The sequence below is a fragment of the Cupressus sempervirens genome, chromosome 4, assembly GCF_028749045.1.
Source record: "Cupressus sempervirens isolate cs-2001-9-10 chromosome 4, ASM2874904v1, whole genome shotgun sequence".
NCBI lineage: Eukaryota > Viridiplantae > Streptophyta > Pinopsida > Cupressales > Cupressaceae > Cupressus > Cupressus sempervirens.
The window spans coordinates 112,955,173-112,973,556 of NC_143121.1; the positions used below are offsets into that span (position 1 = coordinate 112,955,173).

At 33.9% G+C, this 18,384-nt stretch overlaps 1 pseudogene; it reads right to left on the reverse strand.

Annotated features, from left to right (window-relative positions):
• Positions 1-1,045: 1,045 nt before the first annotated feature.
• On the reverse strand, positions 1,046-11,534 carry LOC149560184 (uncharacterized; annotated as a pseudogene).
• Positions 11,535-18,384: the final 6,850 nt, after the last annotated feature.

Here is an 18,384-nt window from a genome sequence, read left to right on the forward strand (position 1 = left end):
TGTCAATTTCTAATTAGTCACCATGTTGCTATACTAGTAGTTGAGCAACTTCACTTTGGTGACATAGTGACCACTATTGGATCTACCACATGTTGCTATCCTATGCCTCTATGAGATCTATGTCAATCCACTTGCCATGTATTGCTAGTTATAAGATTTTGATTTGTCATCACTACTGCAACCGGGTCCCATATCCTTCTTGCCAGATTTCAACGTTTTCTAGTAATGCATTTGTTCTAAAATACCTTGGTCATTATGCCAACTAGCTGTCCATAGGTTCCACCTTGCATTGGGTGCCTTATAAAAGGCCATTTTCTTTTGGACTCTTACCATTGGAGTGTAGTTTTATTTAAAGATTATGGAATCCCCAAGCCTAGGCAATGTAGGATCAATGTTTTCCATGGTTTTCCCTTTGACTATGAATTTATTCTACAACATGGGGCTCCTTCCTTATCACTTTGTTCACAATATTCTCTATATGTGTTGTGGATCCTTTCTTACATGGACTTCCTTCTATCTAATGGGATGGACTCTCCATTTTATTCCAATGGCTTCCACTTAGCGTGGACCTTCCCCTTCAATTTCCTCATTGGTGTTTTGTACTAAAGGCGTCTCTTTTCATCCATGCTATGGGTGCTTTTTATGTGTGGGTCTTCCATGCTACCATGGTGGCTTTGTAAGCCATGGGCTTCCATGCCTCACATGGAAGTTTTGAGCTCAATATTGCCACCCCTTTCTTTCCTTTTTCACTTTGTATTTTAGAAACAACTAAAAAATAGAGGGGAAAATGATAGCAGATGTTGCACTCTTGTAGATATGCATTAAAATACCTCTATGGAATCACTCTTGGAAATTTTAGTTTAAATCCATTCCTTCTCAATGTATGTTTATCAAGTCTTTTTCTCTGCTATTTTCAAACGTGGAACTCTACTTGTTTATATGGGTAGCTACACTTTATCTCCCCTGCAGCTACCTTCACTTGGTGTTGGAAGCCTCTTTTTTAAAACATGGGTGCAATTGTGCTACCTTCTCCTTTACATAACCATTAACATGGCATACTAGATTCCTTTCTATATGGATTCTTGCTCTCTAATTCTTTTTTTGAAAACACAATAAATTCAATGACCTCATTTATGAACCTTGGGCTTGCAAATTTCATAACTGGCTACATAACAACACAGGCTAGAAGTTCTTAGGTAAGGCATTGAACAAGAATACACAGATTCCTAAGGTCTTAACACAACAACCACTACTCCCACCATTAACTACCTAAGAACCCTATACTCATTTTCTGGAGAGGTCAAAGAAGGGTGCAATTCCTTTGTAGTAGCTAAAAATTATTTCAATCTTTCATCCCTTTCATCAAATGAGAGAGTACGCATGACATCTCTTCCAATGGAAGCTTGATTTTTCCTAAAGAGTTCTATATGACTCCCAACCAAATCCACCATATCCTTGGTCAGTAAATCAATCAGATTGATATGTTTAATCCTCTGGGATATCTCCCCAAATACATCTTTTATATGAAATTTAATTTGCTTTGGAAATTCACAGTCAGGAGTAATTGATGAGTACTATAGATCTATAACAAATTCTTGCACAATCTTCTGGGTAAAATCATCCACTATTGCTTGAACAAATAAGGAATCAACCTTCCTTCTCCATCTCATAGAGGCCCATGTAGGAAGGAGAAGTGGATCATGAGGAGAAAACTACATCTATTTGAGATGAGAAAGATATGATGGTTTAGAAGTCACTGAATTCCTCCTATGAATTTCCAGCTCAAGGGAGAAGTATTGAAGTAATACAATAATGATGAACAATATTGGAAAATTTAACCAGATCAAATTACTTGTCACATATCCCCTTCAAAATCTTTGACTAGCACACATTTTATCAGTTTTGATGGGATCACTCAGACCCCAAAGTGGGTCTAGCTAAAACAATTTCATTTTTGAACCACTAATATTGAAAACCAATCCATCAATCATCCTAGATTGACTAAAATCAAATTAGAGCCCCAAAATCACCACTAAATATTTATTTTAAATTGTTTTTGCATCATTGTGAATTCTATGTTAGGAGGCTTGTTGCCTAGCTTTAAAACTAATTCAAACATCTGACTAAGCCTTGAAACTTTGGACTTCTATTCTTTCTAACATACTTAACCAGTTCACCAAATTGTAGCTCATGATGACATCAAATTCAAAAGATATCGACATCTGAGCATGCCTACCTCAAATTATCTTGCAAATCAAACATGTTAGAAATAATAAATTGGGTTCGATTTTAGCTTTGAAAATTGGGCAAATGATCACTTGAAAGGATGAAAATTGGGAAATTTTCTCTTTTCATGAGGGGAATATAATTCTATAATTTGGTCTCATGATTAATCACAGGACGCATTTGGCAAGCACGCAAAGTGGCTACTCAGAAATGTAGAACATGGGACAATAACAAAAAAGGTGTTTTTTTGCAAATGGAAAGGCCTTGGGAAAGTGTGTAGATGGATTCATCAAGGTTTACAAACTCACACACTTGAACTATTTTTGGAGTATAATGTATGGGTACAATCCATTCAATCTCACCTATCATGGATCTCAATTTATAACATCCTGAATAGGGGTACCGACCAATCTGCACTTTATGACACTAGTAAAAAGCTACAAATTGTATTTGTTATTGCATTTGAAAACATATCAAACAATATTTTCATAAGCTCAAAATTGAAACATAGCAAGTGTCCGACCATTACAATACGATACAAAAGGAATTTTCTTATTTTGGTAAATTAGGTCAAAGTTATAATAAGTCAAATAGGGCTTCATAGAATTTAGAATAATTCATATTAGCATGACATCAATAAATGACCAACTTTGAGGGATTCAAAACCTAGGCAAAAAGATTCAAAATGACTAATAATATAAAATATAGTTTCTCTAGGATGGTCACTAAATATTCCCAAAGTGGTGAGTCATGAAACATTATTGGGTGCATGATATTCAATTGCAAACATAGCCTCTTATCGATGTTTGACACTAAGGCAAAAATGCAGATTTGATAATTGCTCAAAATGGGACTTCATGAAATGGCTCAGAATGGCAATTTATCATTATGGAACACATAGATGCACTAAATACAAGGTGTTAGAAACATTAAACACCTCTTAGGCCTCAAATGGATGGTCGGGTACAAATGTACTAAAAAGCATTTATAGGACTTAATTTTTCAATGATACTCAAAATTAGGGCTTCAATTTTGAGTTCCAACAAAAGGATGATAAAAATGATGACACTATTGAGGGAGGAACATAAATGAACATAGATAACAAGGAAATAACTGAGCCAAAGAAGCAAGAGGAGCAGAATGTACAATATACAAAGTTTCCTGGTGTCATCGCCCAACATATAACAAATGAGAATGCTGAAATAGTAATTGTTAAGGATTTTTTCTAATGTCACAGATCAGAACATCAATCCCCTTATAGAGGAAGATCTCAAGAAGATACTTGATTAGTCCACACTGCAGGAAAAACTTTATGATAATCCTATATTGGTGAGTGTGGATGAATTGCATAAAATAGTGACTGATACAACAAGGGAGGAGGTCAATACACAAGAACCACCTACCATGCCCACTCAAGTCACTCATGTATAGCCTTTGGACAATATACTAGAAACTACATCTAAAATGTTTGGTAAAACTGAATCAGATATAGTCAAAACTCTAGCCACTACAGAAGAACAAAGTCAAATAGGTCAGATAGACTTATCTACACCTATAACACAAGCACAAGGTGCATCATAGGGCATTGTAATAGAATAGGACAAGACTGGAGAGGTAGAAATGACACCTAAGGTGAAGGAGAAAGTTGTTATTCAAGCCTTGGTAACCTTACCAACATCTGATACTCCTTCCACTCAAACTCTTCAAAAGTTGAGCATAGATGCAACAACATTGTAGATCTTAGTGCTGAGCCTAAGTACATCAAAGGCATAAGAGGTCATACAATATGGAGATGCGAGCCTTGATGAAGATATTGTGTTACACAAGTCTAATTATGACACAATGATAATTGAGAAAATGGGCATTCTCCAACAAGCCCTAGTAAGAAAGAAGCATCAAGAAATGCTTAGAAGGGAGCACAGGAAAAATTAGACATTACATGATATCAAAGACATCTTTTTAGATGCATTCAGTCTACAAACTCCAAATGAGACCAAGCCACAAATTGAACACCTAACAAATATAGTATAAAACATGAGTGATGCTAACCTAGAAACAAATGTAAAATTATTAGAATGGTCAGAAAAGAAATTTTAGAATAAAGTAAATGAAAGATATCAAATGATATAGCACTAACAAAAGTTTCATTGGAAACTAAAGTAGAAAGTGTGAAGAAGTAACTTGAGAATATCTTCGCATTGTATACAAAATTGTGCAATACAACACTCTTCACACATGAAAAAAGAAGTCACATTTTGAGCTCAGAAAGTTAGATAAGTTCATCAGGCAAAAACTACCAATGAAACTAGCTCAGAGTGAGAAGCACTTTACAAAATTGCTACAAACCAAGAGTTAGTTAGCTACATTTTCAAAGGATGAGGCCAACATAAGGGCCAAACTGATTAACATCTTGAAAATATTGACTCCCCATATGGAAATTTTGCACAAGGAACTAGGCTATGTTGAAACCCTAATGAAGAAAGACCCAAATCTTTTTATACTAGATGGTCTAGTCCACCTTGCTATTGAGCTAGCTATCCAAAGCAAGCCTTTGGATGTCGCCTATGAAAATTGGGATGCAACTCTCAAAATTATCTTAGATGTCCATAAATATTTCTTGGACAAACACACAATAAGTGTAGAGCCTATTGACATAAGTTTTAAAAAGGGGGAGAGATAGAATAAAGGGGAAGAGTGAAAAATAAAGGAACATAAATTAGAGGACATAAGAGAAGAATGAGGGAGAGTAAGAAAAGGGCTAGAGAAAAGACATAATAAGCTAAGGGGAAGCAAGCAATAAAGAAAAAAGAGGGAACAAGCATCACAAGCATCAAAATACAAGAAGTATCAAATGAAAGAGGAGACACATTTACTCACTAGGAGTACAAAATTTTGGATACCTTAATAGACCTATCAACTTAAGGGAAGTTATTGGATTTTGAGGTATATAAGTTGTTACAACATTTTGAAAATTTTGAAGTTTTGTATATTAGCCAAATAAGAGATATGTTATGCTCATGAAATTAAGGATATTAATGCATACTCAAATGTTTTTGACATTTATGTCAAAGGGGGATCCCGTTGATCTGATATTGGTTTTAACAAGTGAGTGTCAACAAACTTAAGTTATTTACTTAGTTTATGCCAAAAAAAATAGTACATGCTAAGCATAACCTATATATATTAGAGCATGCTAAGCCTACAATGAGTGTTGAGCCACTCATGTGTTGAGTCACTCAAAGTGCCAAGTAGAGAGTGTATGCTGAGAGACATAGGAGTAGAGTAAGCAGTGCATGCCGAGTGAAATAGATGCCAAGTCAGAATATAAAGAATATTATATTTCGAGCATCAAATGCAAAGTAAGACCATTTTATTATAGTTTTTTGTAATGGAAAAAACAACTATGTAAACTATTTTTGTGCTACCTTTAAGATTGAATTATAATATTTGGAGATAAGGAAAAATCTCAATTTGAATTCCCAATGCATTTCATGTAGCCAATCAGAAATAGGGAAGCTTTAAGTGGAAAATGGATGAATTACAACCATTGATTTATACCTAACCCTAATTCATCAAAGTCTTCTTAAGGAGGAAAAACCCTAAACTATCTATGATACAAAGAAGAGAGTGGATGTTGCAAAGAGAGAAGATTGCATGTAAAAACAAAACATTCATGGTGGCTAAGGAGTTATGATCTAAGATTGCATTGTAGAATAAGTTAGAGGAGAAAAGAGGAAGAGAAAAGCATACAAAAATGAGACATCCTATCAAGAAGGATCAAGAATACATCTGTACAAAGGTGATCTATTATCAGGTAATCAAGTGCTAACTATAGGATCATTGCTAAATCATTCTAGAAGACAAATCAATTAAATCTCTTAATAGAGTAGTCCTAACATGTTTTTTTAAAATCCTTTAATAGGATACTTAGTTAATTGTGAGTTGACATCCTTTAACCAGGCACACTTCTAATAGGGTGTTGAAATCATTTAGTAGTGTGAGAACTAATAGCATTTGTAAGCCTTTAATAGGGTAGAAATTTTATAGGGTAGATCATGTCTCATGATCAAAACATTGTAACCTTAATTGGATATATTTTATTATTGCAGTAGTATATATTTGTGGGTGTCATCCCCACCCCAGTTTTTCCTTCTCATTGAAGGGTTTTGGGGTAATCATATCTTGTGTCATAGATGTGTGAATGTTTAATTTCTTTCATGTTTTAGATGTACATGATTTACATGGTATTTCAATTTATTTAGTGAATGTTTTAAGGAACTAAGTTTAAACTATGGATTCACACCTGCCCCCCCACCCCTAGAAGTTTACCTTTCCTATTGTATTTCCAACACATTGTTGGTTTACTTTCATATGCAAGTCATAAATTAATTAACAATATTTAGTTGTGGGAAAATTTTTTGTAGAATAATGGTTCACTTGCCCCTCTCAATATTATCTATTTCTAATAATTGGTATCAAAAATTAGTTACTCAGAAGAGGCTTAATAATTTGAGTAAGATCCTTATAGATATGCAAAAGTTGAAGAGAAACCTTGAATAAGCTCTTGAATTTTTTTTACCTTCTTACAGAAGAAAGAGACAACCTAAAAAATAGGTACGAGGATGCAAAAGTCTACATTGGTAAATTGAAAGACAAGATTGATGATCTAAAATATGGTAAGTGTTGGCTCTTGATTTAGAGTGATTATTAGTACCAATAGAAAACAAAATGTATTATACCTAGAGGTAGCTAATACTCATGTTTAGCATAATACATTATATCTCTGGGCCAATAGCATGAAGCACAATGCTTCTTACACTTCTAGCTCTACAAAACCAAGGTGGGAGTTCCTTAGGGATTTAATTAATTTCTTGACTCTTACCCTTAATCCCTAGGAGTATCAGATATGGTCAATTTTCTCTAATATATGCAAAACAAACATGAACTATAGCAGCTAACAATGCTTCATGAAATTCCACACATAGATGATGACCACCCTTATACACTTGATAAAATATATTGATTGATTTAGATTTGAATGTAGATTGGATATGTAGTAGTAGAATTTATTCTCATTTATTTTTGACTTATATGACTAGTAACTTATCCATTTTCATAGAGTCGACTATTGACATGAGATCTAACTCAAATAACTTGTAGATGAATTTATCAAGTGTAATCACCCATTCCCATTCTTATGAAATATCCTCTTATAAACTCATAAAATATACTAATTTATTGAAGCACTTCCTTAATTAATTAAATTGTAAGCAACAATAGAACTAGTATACAACATATCCAGATTGCATTCAATCAATTAAACCTTATTTAACTGATCTCAAAGTAAACAAACTCATGAAATGGAGACAAAAATTGGTGACACACGTATAGTGTAAGTACCCCTCTTTTTAATCCCTTTAAAAGATTGATACAATGACCAATAGAAACTTAATGAAACATCCAAGAATATTTTACTAATTTTTTCATTTCTATATAAACATTAGAGAGTACACAACTTGGAAATAAATTCAAAACAACTACACCAGATGGACTGACTATACTTTTTCTTGAAGAAAGACAAAATTATACAACTTTCGAACCTGTGACAATGCCTTGAAAACTCATTTATATAAGCATGAGTTGCAACAAGAAAAGTAAAAATTGTGACTAACAAGTGTCCTAAAAAAAGGGAGTACAAAGATGCAACAAAACTTTTAAAATATCTTTGCACTCTCTACACACAAAGAAACAATAGAAACAATTACAACATGACATTTGGAAGCATCAAATCTTCAATTTGTCCTCTTCTTCAACTGCCCCCTATTGGTAAAGCTTTTATTTCTACAATTGCCTCCCACACAATGACTTCTCTTTTTGTTGGCCACTCACATGCTTTGATTTTTGCTAACTCACCAACAAACTTTTGACACATGGCAACTATGACTGCCTTCCCCTTTGTTATGAACCTATTCATTTCAATTTCAACTTTAAATAGAGTATCAATAAGTTCATTGAAAGAAAACTCATCAGTGTCACCTTGAAAAATTGATGCCACCTATGGAAAATTTACAATATGGTCAAAAGAACTAGACCATTCATTCCAATATTTTATTTGATTATCAAAATTAAGAATAGAAAGGATTAAGGAATAAGAACCATTGATTATCAATTTTCCTATAAAGAATTGTAACAAATCCTTTACTCTATCCATACCCTCTTTAACTATTATGACATTATTAAGAAGGTCTTTCTTTTTGTCCAATATAAGTATCAATCTATCAAAAAATTGCATGTATGGCTCCCATTATTGGAAGATTGGGTCCAACCACATTACTGCTTCTTTGCACATCTGCTCAGCAACTTGCAAATTGGTGAATGCATTATATGCAACTTGAGAGATTATCTTCAAGATACCTATCTTGTGATTCAAATATTTAGCATTACACCCCTTCTTAGTGCACCATCAGATTGAGGAATCTCACCCTCCACATTTATTACTAGTGCTTGATTGTTACCCATATGAGTATATCCTTTGTTTGGACTTCCACCTCAACAGTGTGCCTAATTCCTTCCACACTTCCTTGTGGGATCTAATTTCCTTTAGGGATGTAATTTTCTCTCCTAGGATCTAAACCTTACCCTCCAACTCTTCTATCCTCTATTTCTACACATAGCTTGTTTTAAGCTCTTCATCATACAACTTCTTGGTATCCAAGCACTCATTGTAGGCAAAAACAAGCCTATCCTCAATTTGTTCCATCTTTTCCTCATTCATGAATGCAAAGTGTTTAATCATACTGGAGACCTCCTTGCCTATGTTAGTGTCCAATGTCCAGGTAATCATGTTATCTTGAGTAGTCTCTTCTACATTCATTATTCTAGGCTTATTGGTATTAGGGGAAATACTCCAGACAACTAGGGTCTTAGTATCTATATTAAAACTTGTTCCTCTCTTCAAATCCTCATTGTTGGTGGCCTCATAGCTAATTTCCTTGTCTTTCCTTCTGATCTGGTCAAGTACAAAGGCCCTTTCATTATCCCATCCTGGCACTAAAATCATGCCAGTTCTATGCACTAACTCCCTAGCTTCTGCAGGGGTCATTATCTCACTGGCTGGATCATATGCCAGTAGTTTATCTACTAACTCTTTATTTTTCTCAAGATCTTCTCCTGGCATAATGTTCAATTTAAGCTCATTTTTCTTAACTTTGTATAAAAAATTTTAAATTTTGATGATTTAATGAAATCATCATCTTCCATAAATTTCTTAGATTGAATGAGTCTATCATCCAACCTAGAAGCTACAATTTTTAAAGTAGTAGAGGCTCTACCTTCCTCTATTGCCCTCTCATGAAAATAATTCTACCTAATGTCAAAAAAATATTGATCATTACCTGGTATAACTTGCAGGGATCTATTCACCACCCTCTCTGGGATGTACATAGTTTTTTGTCTTTTTTTTTCCTTTGGATACTCATGTAGAAGATGAAGGATTCTCCTCTTCCTCAACATCAATTTGTAATTGGAAATCAAGCTTGGTCAATTCCCTATTTACTGTTGCCTTCTCTCCCTCAGGTTCATTTGGCATATGAGCCATAATATGATCAAAATTTTCCACCATTTTCCTCAAATTCCCCAGATATTGGATCTCTATGTCAAAACCCTTGAAGTCTAGATTAGTCGTCTTCAAGGAATCCTCCACCTTTTTTATTTTACAATACTTTCTCAATAACTCCTTAGACTTCCCTATTGCTACTATATTTGCAATTAAATCTTCTACAAGGATGGGTTTGCTGGAAGGCAAAATATAACCCCCTATAGCTTTGACTTCATTGGTTACATAATTGTCTACATCATAAATTATGTAGGGTCCAGTGGAAAATTTATATTGACTTAAATAGTCACTGAGCTCCTCATTAGAATTCTTTCCAATTATAAAATGTCCTACTTTAAAACATCTACACACAAATGTAGGTTTATGTAGGGAAGGAGGAATCTTTTCTTTGTTCATCAATAAAAATTTCCAAAAGAATTCAATAATGGTTAGCCTAGGAGGCAAGTATTTGGGTAATATATGAGGTGGCTGTGAGCATGCATAAACCCTCATTAGGGTACATTCCTTGAACAAAAATATATCACCCCTATTATGATCTAGTTTTACTTTATCATCCAAAAAGGAATGTTTGAGTAATGTTCTTAAAATGGAGGGGGGCCTAAAAAAGGTATGGTCTAGCATTCTCATAATCATAACACTAATCAAATTGAAAAATATAATTGCATTTGAATAATGAAAATTTATATCCCAAATATGTGTCCACAATTGCATAGAAAACTCACCAAATTCATTAGATATTTGATCAATGAAATCCTATTTGATATAGCCAATGTTCTTGTACAGGAATAGATGCATGAGTAATGAGTAGTGATGAAATTTGAAGTCCTTCATCTCTCCTTTTTTAGCATTCACAATATGATGGTACATGCTTTCAATGATGAACCCTACATAGTCATATTCCTTGTTGTGGAAAGGGTCTTTTATATCACATGCTATTAAAAATAATAAGCCATATACACAATCTTCTGCCCCATCACTTCCCAAAACTTTGTGTAATTTGTACATAGTATTCTTAAAATAGTTCTTGAATCTACTCAGTGGCAAGTGATATTCTACTTTCCTTGGTATTTTCCCTACCGTTTTAATATTGTAGGGAGTATAAGGTAGCATTACATTATTTAGATAATGAGTTTTATTCCTTCCAAAATTTCCCTACAAATCCAAAATATCTATGGGCACATCCATCTACCCCTCCAAACCAAAAGCCTCTATAAAAGAAGTCCTATCAAGTGTACATAAGATGCTCCCATTGTATCTATGAAATGATCAAGCAACTAGATTATATGAATTTATCATAGCCTTCACCAAATCCACATCAAAAAATACTTTGGGGAATATTAATTTTGCCTTGTTCCTATTCCACGGGTTACATACTGGCACATTTTTAGTTCTATTCTGATAGAAGTACATGAACAGATTAAACCCATCGATCTTGGGATAGATTGCATCTCTGCATAAGAAGTAGGGGTCTTTAAAAAAATGTTTGTTAGCTGAAACTGTGTTGGATGATCTTGGGAGTATCTTCAACCATTCCTTTGCATGTTTATTTGGTTTTCTAACCCTGGTTTTCTTTTTGGCCTTGGATGTCCCCTTTTTCATTTTTTGCTTCTACTGTTACTTCAACAACATCTTCTCCTTCCTCTTCCACTTCTACTTCATCAACAGGGATCTCTTTAGCATCCATGCCAGCCATTATTTTCTAAAAATTTATACCTCAAATTCTTACAACACTAGCATAGAAAATCACAAAAGCTATGGATACCTAATGAATTTTTAGAATGGAAAAAACAAGCTCTCAAAAATGGCAAATACTCTGACTGTTCAATCAAATCTTTATGCTTTATTCATGTGATCTACCAACTTTAATAAATTCTACATGCATGAGCTTTAATACCGTCCTTGTAGGGTGTCAGCAAAGAATTTCAACCATGTAATATGATCCTGAAGTACTTTTCTACTTTTTATTTTACTTGGCTACAATGAATTAGTCCTTTTTCTTAACTACCATGACACCTCAACCGACCTCTTTTTTCAAAATTTGGTCTTCTGCTTATATGCTGAGTCTAAACCCTTCAACCCTCATAACTTTAGAGATGCAACTATCATACCCTTATGCTTATTGAATGATGCTTCTTAAAACTTCAAGCATAGAAGTGTTAACCCTTTCCAAGCATGGATTTGCAATCTATTCTATACCCCTACAAGGCCATTTTATCATAAGAACTCAAACCCTCTCAACATATCCTTACATATTTATGATTCAAAACATTTCATATCAGCATAAAACATTTATTTCACCTTTTAGTTTATCTTTTATGCCCTTATGTTGAAACACATGATCTTGCTCTTTTAAGAGTTCCTTATGCTCATACACCAAGCCCCTCTCATATCCATAGAGAGAGACATGAAAAAATCCTACATCTTCATGCTATAATAGAAAATGTAAGAACGTAAGCGAAAAAATTTCTCTCAGAAAATCAATGGCTTGGATTACATTTCGAAAAGAACATCACCATTGATTTAAGCACATGCAAAATGGATTACTTATCTTCCACATGGGCCCAACCCATTTGATATATTTGATGTGTCACAATTTTATTCACTCTTTTTAGGACCCAATTGGAAATCTATCATGTTCCACATGACACATTCCTCCTTATACACCACTTTATGGTTGTCTGAGAGCCAAAATAGTGGAAGCATGTAGAAGCAATAAAGCACTGTTTCACTCTTATGAGCTTCCTTTGTGCATAGAACCATAAAACCCATTTAATATTCCCTTGAGACATCTTTTACACCATCACAAGCCTTTACACCCTTATGTCATTTAGCAAAATGTAAGAGCATAAATCAAACTGATCCATCCTTCTACCCATCTACTTAATTTTTTATTCATACCCTCGTAAATTAATGAACATAACCACTTTAAACCTTATTATGCTCATATGCAAAAAAGGAAAAAATATAGCAAGAGATACCTTAATGAAAATCTTTCATTGATATGGGCTAACTCATCACTATGGGACCATAAGACAAATCTTACAAGGTATGAAAACTTCTTCTGCGCCTTCACTCAAGGATCAATCGTATAACCATTAAGTTCAAAATTCCACCTTTTCATTGTTACGAGATACACAATCATATACCCATAAACCAAACTCTCCACTACACCCTTACTCCATTCAAAAAAACTAAGCATAGAGATAGAGGAAAGAAAGCACGACACCCCTATAGGAAGAAAGAACACTGTAGAACTGTAAGAGAAAAGAACTTAAGATTTTTGAAAACCCTTTCAAAATTTAACATAAACATAGGGTTTCAACATATTTTGGACATTTTGAGGACTATGTTGATGAAAAATATTGAGAATTTAATAAATTTCAAATGACATAGAAATCAGGGCATGGTTAGGGTAACACAAGATTCGAAAGATGGTAAGAACAAAAACCCTAATCTATAGGACACAAGGAATGGATGATTTTTTCACACATATTTTGAAAATTTCTCTACATTGTGAAAAATCAAACCACTAGTAAGGAATCAAATATGTAGACTAGTAACAATGATGAAGTAGGAGTTCTCAAGAAATAAAATGGGATTTTAAAACATGAGTTGAAAATTGTTGAACTTCAGTTAAGTTGTAAAATGATGACAATAAGAATGAAGCTGATCTGAAATCTGAGAATGCAAAAATTTCATCCCAGTTGAGTTAAGTAAAATTTGAATTATATTCTATCAAGATTGAGCATGCAAAATTAGAAAAGTATAATACCATTATGAAAGGAGAATTGACACAATCTAAGCAATAATTAGAAAAACTTTATTGTGATAGTGAGAAAATTTATGAACAAATATTTCATCAGAGAACTTCATATAACAAGACATGTCCTAGATATCTTATTGGAGAAAAGTCAACAACGAAATTTAAAATTAGGAAAGAGCTAGATCTAGTTGTTAAGTCCCCTAAAGAATCCAATCTAAGTAAGATTGAATCAAGCACAAATACTAAAGTATATAAAGATATTAAACTAGTTGATTTGTTTGCAAAACATGACGAACTAAAGAAAATAGAGCAAGTTGATAAACCTAAGCAAGATGAACCATCCAAGGAAGCCAATCATGAATTCAGAGGTAGATGCTTCATGTGCAATGAAGTTGGTCATAATATGAAAACAGATTGCATAGGTAATTCTTTCAAACCTATAGCTAATTTTTATTGTTATAATTGTCATGGTTATGGAAATAAAGTAGTAGACTATAAGAAACCTAATTTTGATAGTAATAATGGTAATAGTAAAATTTTTAGGAATACTAACCCTATAGTTAATAGAAGAGGAAGATCACAAAATAGATCTAATTATGGAGAAAGTTATAATAACAAAAGGAAACATGCTATATGTTACAAGTGTGACAATCCTAGATATATTGCAAGGAGTTGAAGAGCAGCTAAAAATTAGAATAGAACTAATTAGAGAAGAAATGTACTAGTATGTCAGTTATGTAATAACATTGGACACACATCAAGATTTTTTAGAATTGATCGAAGGAACTTCAATAGGAATCCTAATCATAGAAGAAAAATAATAAAAATTGTTAGAATTCTTTAGAATAACTGAGAGGGGGGGGGGGGGGAGTGAATTAGTTATTCAAGGTCCAAATGCCCTAATTATACTTTTTCTACACTTTCAATAAATCCATGCACTTTTCATCCATCCAAACTTAAATCAACCATATTAATAAGTTACAGTAAATCAATATGCAGAAATAAAGCATTCAAGATCAACACATAACACAATGATTTACGTGGAAACCCAATTTGGGAAAAACCACCAGTAACATGCTACTTGATTCTCACTCTTCTAAAGTGATGCCTTGTTAAAGGCTTACAACACACTGTTAAATGTGACCTTGTTAGAGGATTTCACCAAACTATTAGGAATGGGCCTGGTTAAAGGACTTTAGAACATTCACTTGGAATATCACCCTGTTAAAGGATTTATCTCATGGCTACCAAACCAACCTAAGTCCATAGGATTTCAACTAACTATTACAATTGCTAGAAAGTAACAATAATGGCCTTTTGATTTGATATAACTTACAACATAATTTGAAGATTTTAGATCACACTTTTAGTTCCATCCTTATGCTTGGCTTCAATCACTTCAGATCTGATTGCTTGTCTTCTTATCAAGCTTCATCTCCTTGAGTCTTCTTACTCATCATGCCAATGCATCCATATCTGGGGTCTTCTTATTGAAACAGAGTAACTATGCTCTCTCTCCTCCTTAGAACCTCTTTCAGCATTTTATGCTTTAATTCTTGACCACCTCTCTCTCTTACTATCTTTTCCATGAACTTATGTCTCCTTAAATAGAAATCTGATTTTTGCCTTTGTCGCTCAATTCTCCTTCTCCAATTTTAGGGTTTCAAAATGTATTAGGTAGGATACAATGTATCTACCTCATATCTTGTTCTCATCTAGAAACTTCATCAGTTGTATCCTTAAAACATTTTACATGGTGTTCTATCCCACCAGCTCATCATTCTTATCTTCCATTTAATTTACAAACTTCTAGATAACAACCTTGTTGGCTTAGATCTGGCCAATCTTCGATTTTCAAAATAATGCAGTAACTTAGCATTAGTGTTTTTACTGGTGCTCGGCATCTCATGTTACTCGACACTATTGGTATTACTAGTGCTTAGCATCTTTGTGTTACTCGGCACCTATATCTTCTCGGCAGTTGAAGTTTACTTGGCACTTGATATCACTCGACACTTGAAGTTTACTCGGCACTTGATATCACTTGGCACTTGAAGTTTACTTGGCACTTGATATCACTCGACACTTGAAGTTTACTCGACACTTGATATTGATCTTGCTTGGCTTCAACTAGGAATCTTCTCAGCTCCTACTAGCTTGCTCGGCTCCCACTCTGTAATGAACTTTTAGTTAGGCTTTACAGATGTCTTAGTTAAAAACCTTACATCTTTTGATATGTTTCAGTGTGCCCATTCTCTGTGTCTTATAGTATGTCATCAACACACTTTTTCATCAATGGCCTAGTTGATTCTTGTACTTCATTAAAACATCATAACTTCAACCTTTCTCTTGGTGTACTAGTTACATCTTATTGATTTCCTCCTCCTTGTCAATCAACTAATTGATAGTATTTGGATCACTAAAGCAATTGTCATTCCTACAAATAGCAAGTTTGACATCAATGAAAAAACAATGATTGAGAACATTCTTTACCATTTCCATATATCATTCCAACAACTTTCCTCATGATCTTTTCAATCATTTCCAACAATCTCCCTCTTTGGTATTGATGGAAAACCAAACTGATCAATTGATCAACTTAGTTACCACCAAGATTTTATATGTTATCTGCTACTAAATCTGCTAGCTTCATCTTTACTAGCTGATCTCATATATCTCCCTCTTTCATAAATATTTCCTTCTTGCTTTGTATTGATCAGGTTTCACATTTCTCCCTCTTTGACATAAATTCCAAAGATGTAGCATCTTTATTATGCAAAATATGAGCTTTGGCTTCTTGTTGTTTTCTCCCTCTATCACCATGCTTGTGACTGATTTGGAGTTTCTGCTCTTGCTGTGATCCTCTGCATCATTCTTCTGATATTTCAATGATTCATTGCTAGTGATGCAGGGCATCTTCCTTGTTGCTTTAAACTGCTTGAGTTAGGGGTATTACCCCCAACTTGCCTCTAAGATATTCATAAGCATCCTTTGGCAATGGTTTGGTGAAGATATCTATAGTTTGTTCCTTTGTGTAAATGTATTCCAAATTCACTTGTTTGTCTTCTACCAGTTCTCTAACATAATGATACTTGATTTCGATGTGCTTGGTTTTTGCATGCATTACTTGATTTTTGGATATGTTTACAACACTTGTGTTATCACAATACAATATCACAGGTTTTGTTACCTCTTCTTTCATTCCTTCCAATAGATGTGTGAGCCACACAATGTTTGTGTAATTGACTGTTGCTGCCACATATTCTGACTCGGCAGTGGACTAAGACGTGCATGTTTATTTCTTGCTAGTCCAAGTAACTAGCCTTTTGCCTAGAAATAATGCACCTCCACTTGTGCTTTTTCTATCATCAATGTTTCCTCCCCAATCTGCACCTGTATATGCATTGAGCTCAAATTTTCCATTCTTTTTGTAGTATAGACCAAAGTTATCAGTTCCTTAAAGATATCTCATTATCCTTTTTACTGCTATGAGATGATTTTCTTTAGGATTAGTAGAGAATCTAGCCACTATTCCAACTACTAAAGCTATGTCTAGTCTACTATGTACAACATATTGTAGTTTTCCAATCATGGATCTGTACATTGTTTGATTGACTTTAGCTAATTCATCATTTTTGGACAGCTTATTTCCTATTTCCATTGGTGTGGTGACCAGTTTGGACTCCTCTAATCTGAATGTTTTAAGAATCTCTTTGATGTACTCTGATTGTGTCACAAATATACCATGTTTGAGTTGATGTACTTATAATCCAACAAAGAATTTGATTTCTCCAAACATAGACATCTCAAATTCATGTTTCATTTTGTTAGCAAAGCCTTTGCAAAGCACTTCCTTTCCACCAAAAACTATGTCATCCACAAAGATTTCAGATATAATAATGTCTTTACCTTCTTCTACTTTGATGTACATGTTGTTTTTATCATCAAGTTTTTCAAATCCTATTTGTATTAGATACTTGTGAAGTCTCTCATACCATGCTCTAGGTGCTTGATTCAAACCATAGAGTGCTTTATGTAGCTTAGAAACCATATCCCTGTTGTTTCCATCAACAAATCCTTCTAGTTGTTCAATGTAGACTTCTTCTTCTAGTATGCCATTTAAAAAAGAAAATTTTACATCCATCTGATAAACTTTAAAATAATTATATGCAGCATATGCAAGTAAAGTTCTTACTCCTTCCATTCTAGCAACAGGGGAAAATGTTTCCCCATAGTCTATTCCTTCTTCTTGAGCATAACCCTTGCATACTAGTCTAGCTTTGTTTTTGGTAATCTCACCATTCTCATCTAGCTTGTTTCTGAATACCCACTTGGTGCCAATCACATTCTTGTCTACTGGTCTGGTAACCAGACTCTAGGTTTTGTTCTTCTTTATTTGATCAATCTCTTCTTCCATAGATTTGTACCAGTCATCATCTTGTAATGCACCATATACTATCTTAGGTTCAGATTTTCTGATTAGACATGATTCATGTCTTAGTCTGTTCCTTGTCATTGGTCTTGCATCTTTGTCACCAATTATCTGTTCAACAGGGTGATGTCTTTTTACATATTTGGATAATCTTGGTTCTATCCTTGTTTTCATGTTTGATATTTCTGATTCAGGGTCACTATGTACTGAGTTTTTAGGTTGTTCTACATCTCTTTCATTTGTACCAACTTCAAAATCAGATTGTGCATTTTCTTCATTCTGCAACTCAGCTTCTGAATGCAACTCGACATTCACTGGTTGTGAGTCGACTGAAACTAAAACTTGTTG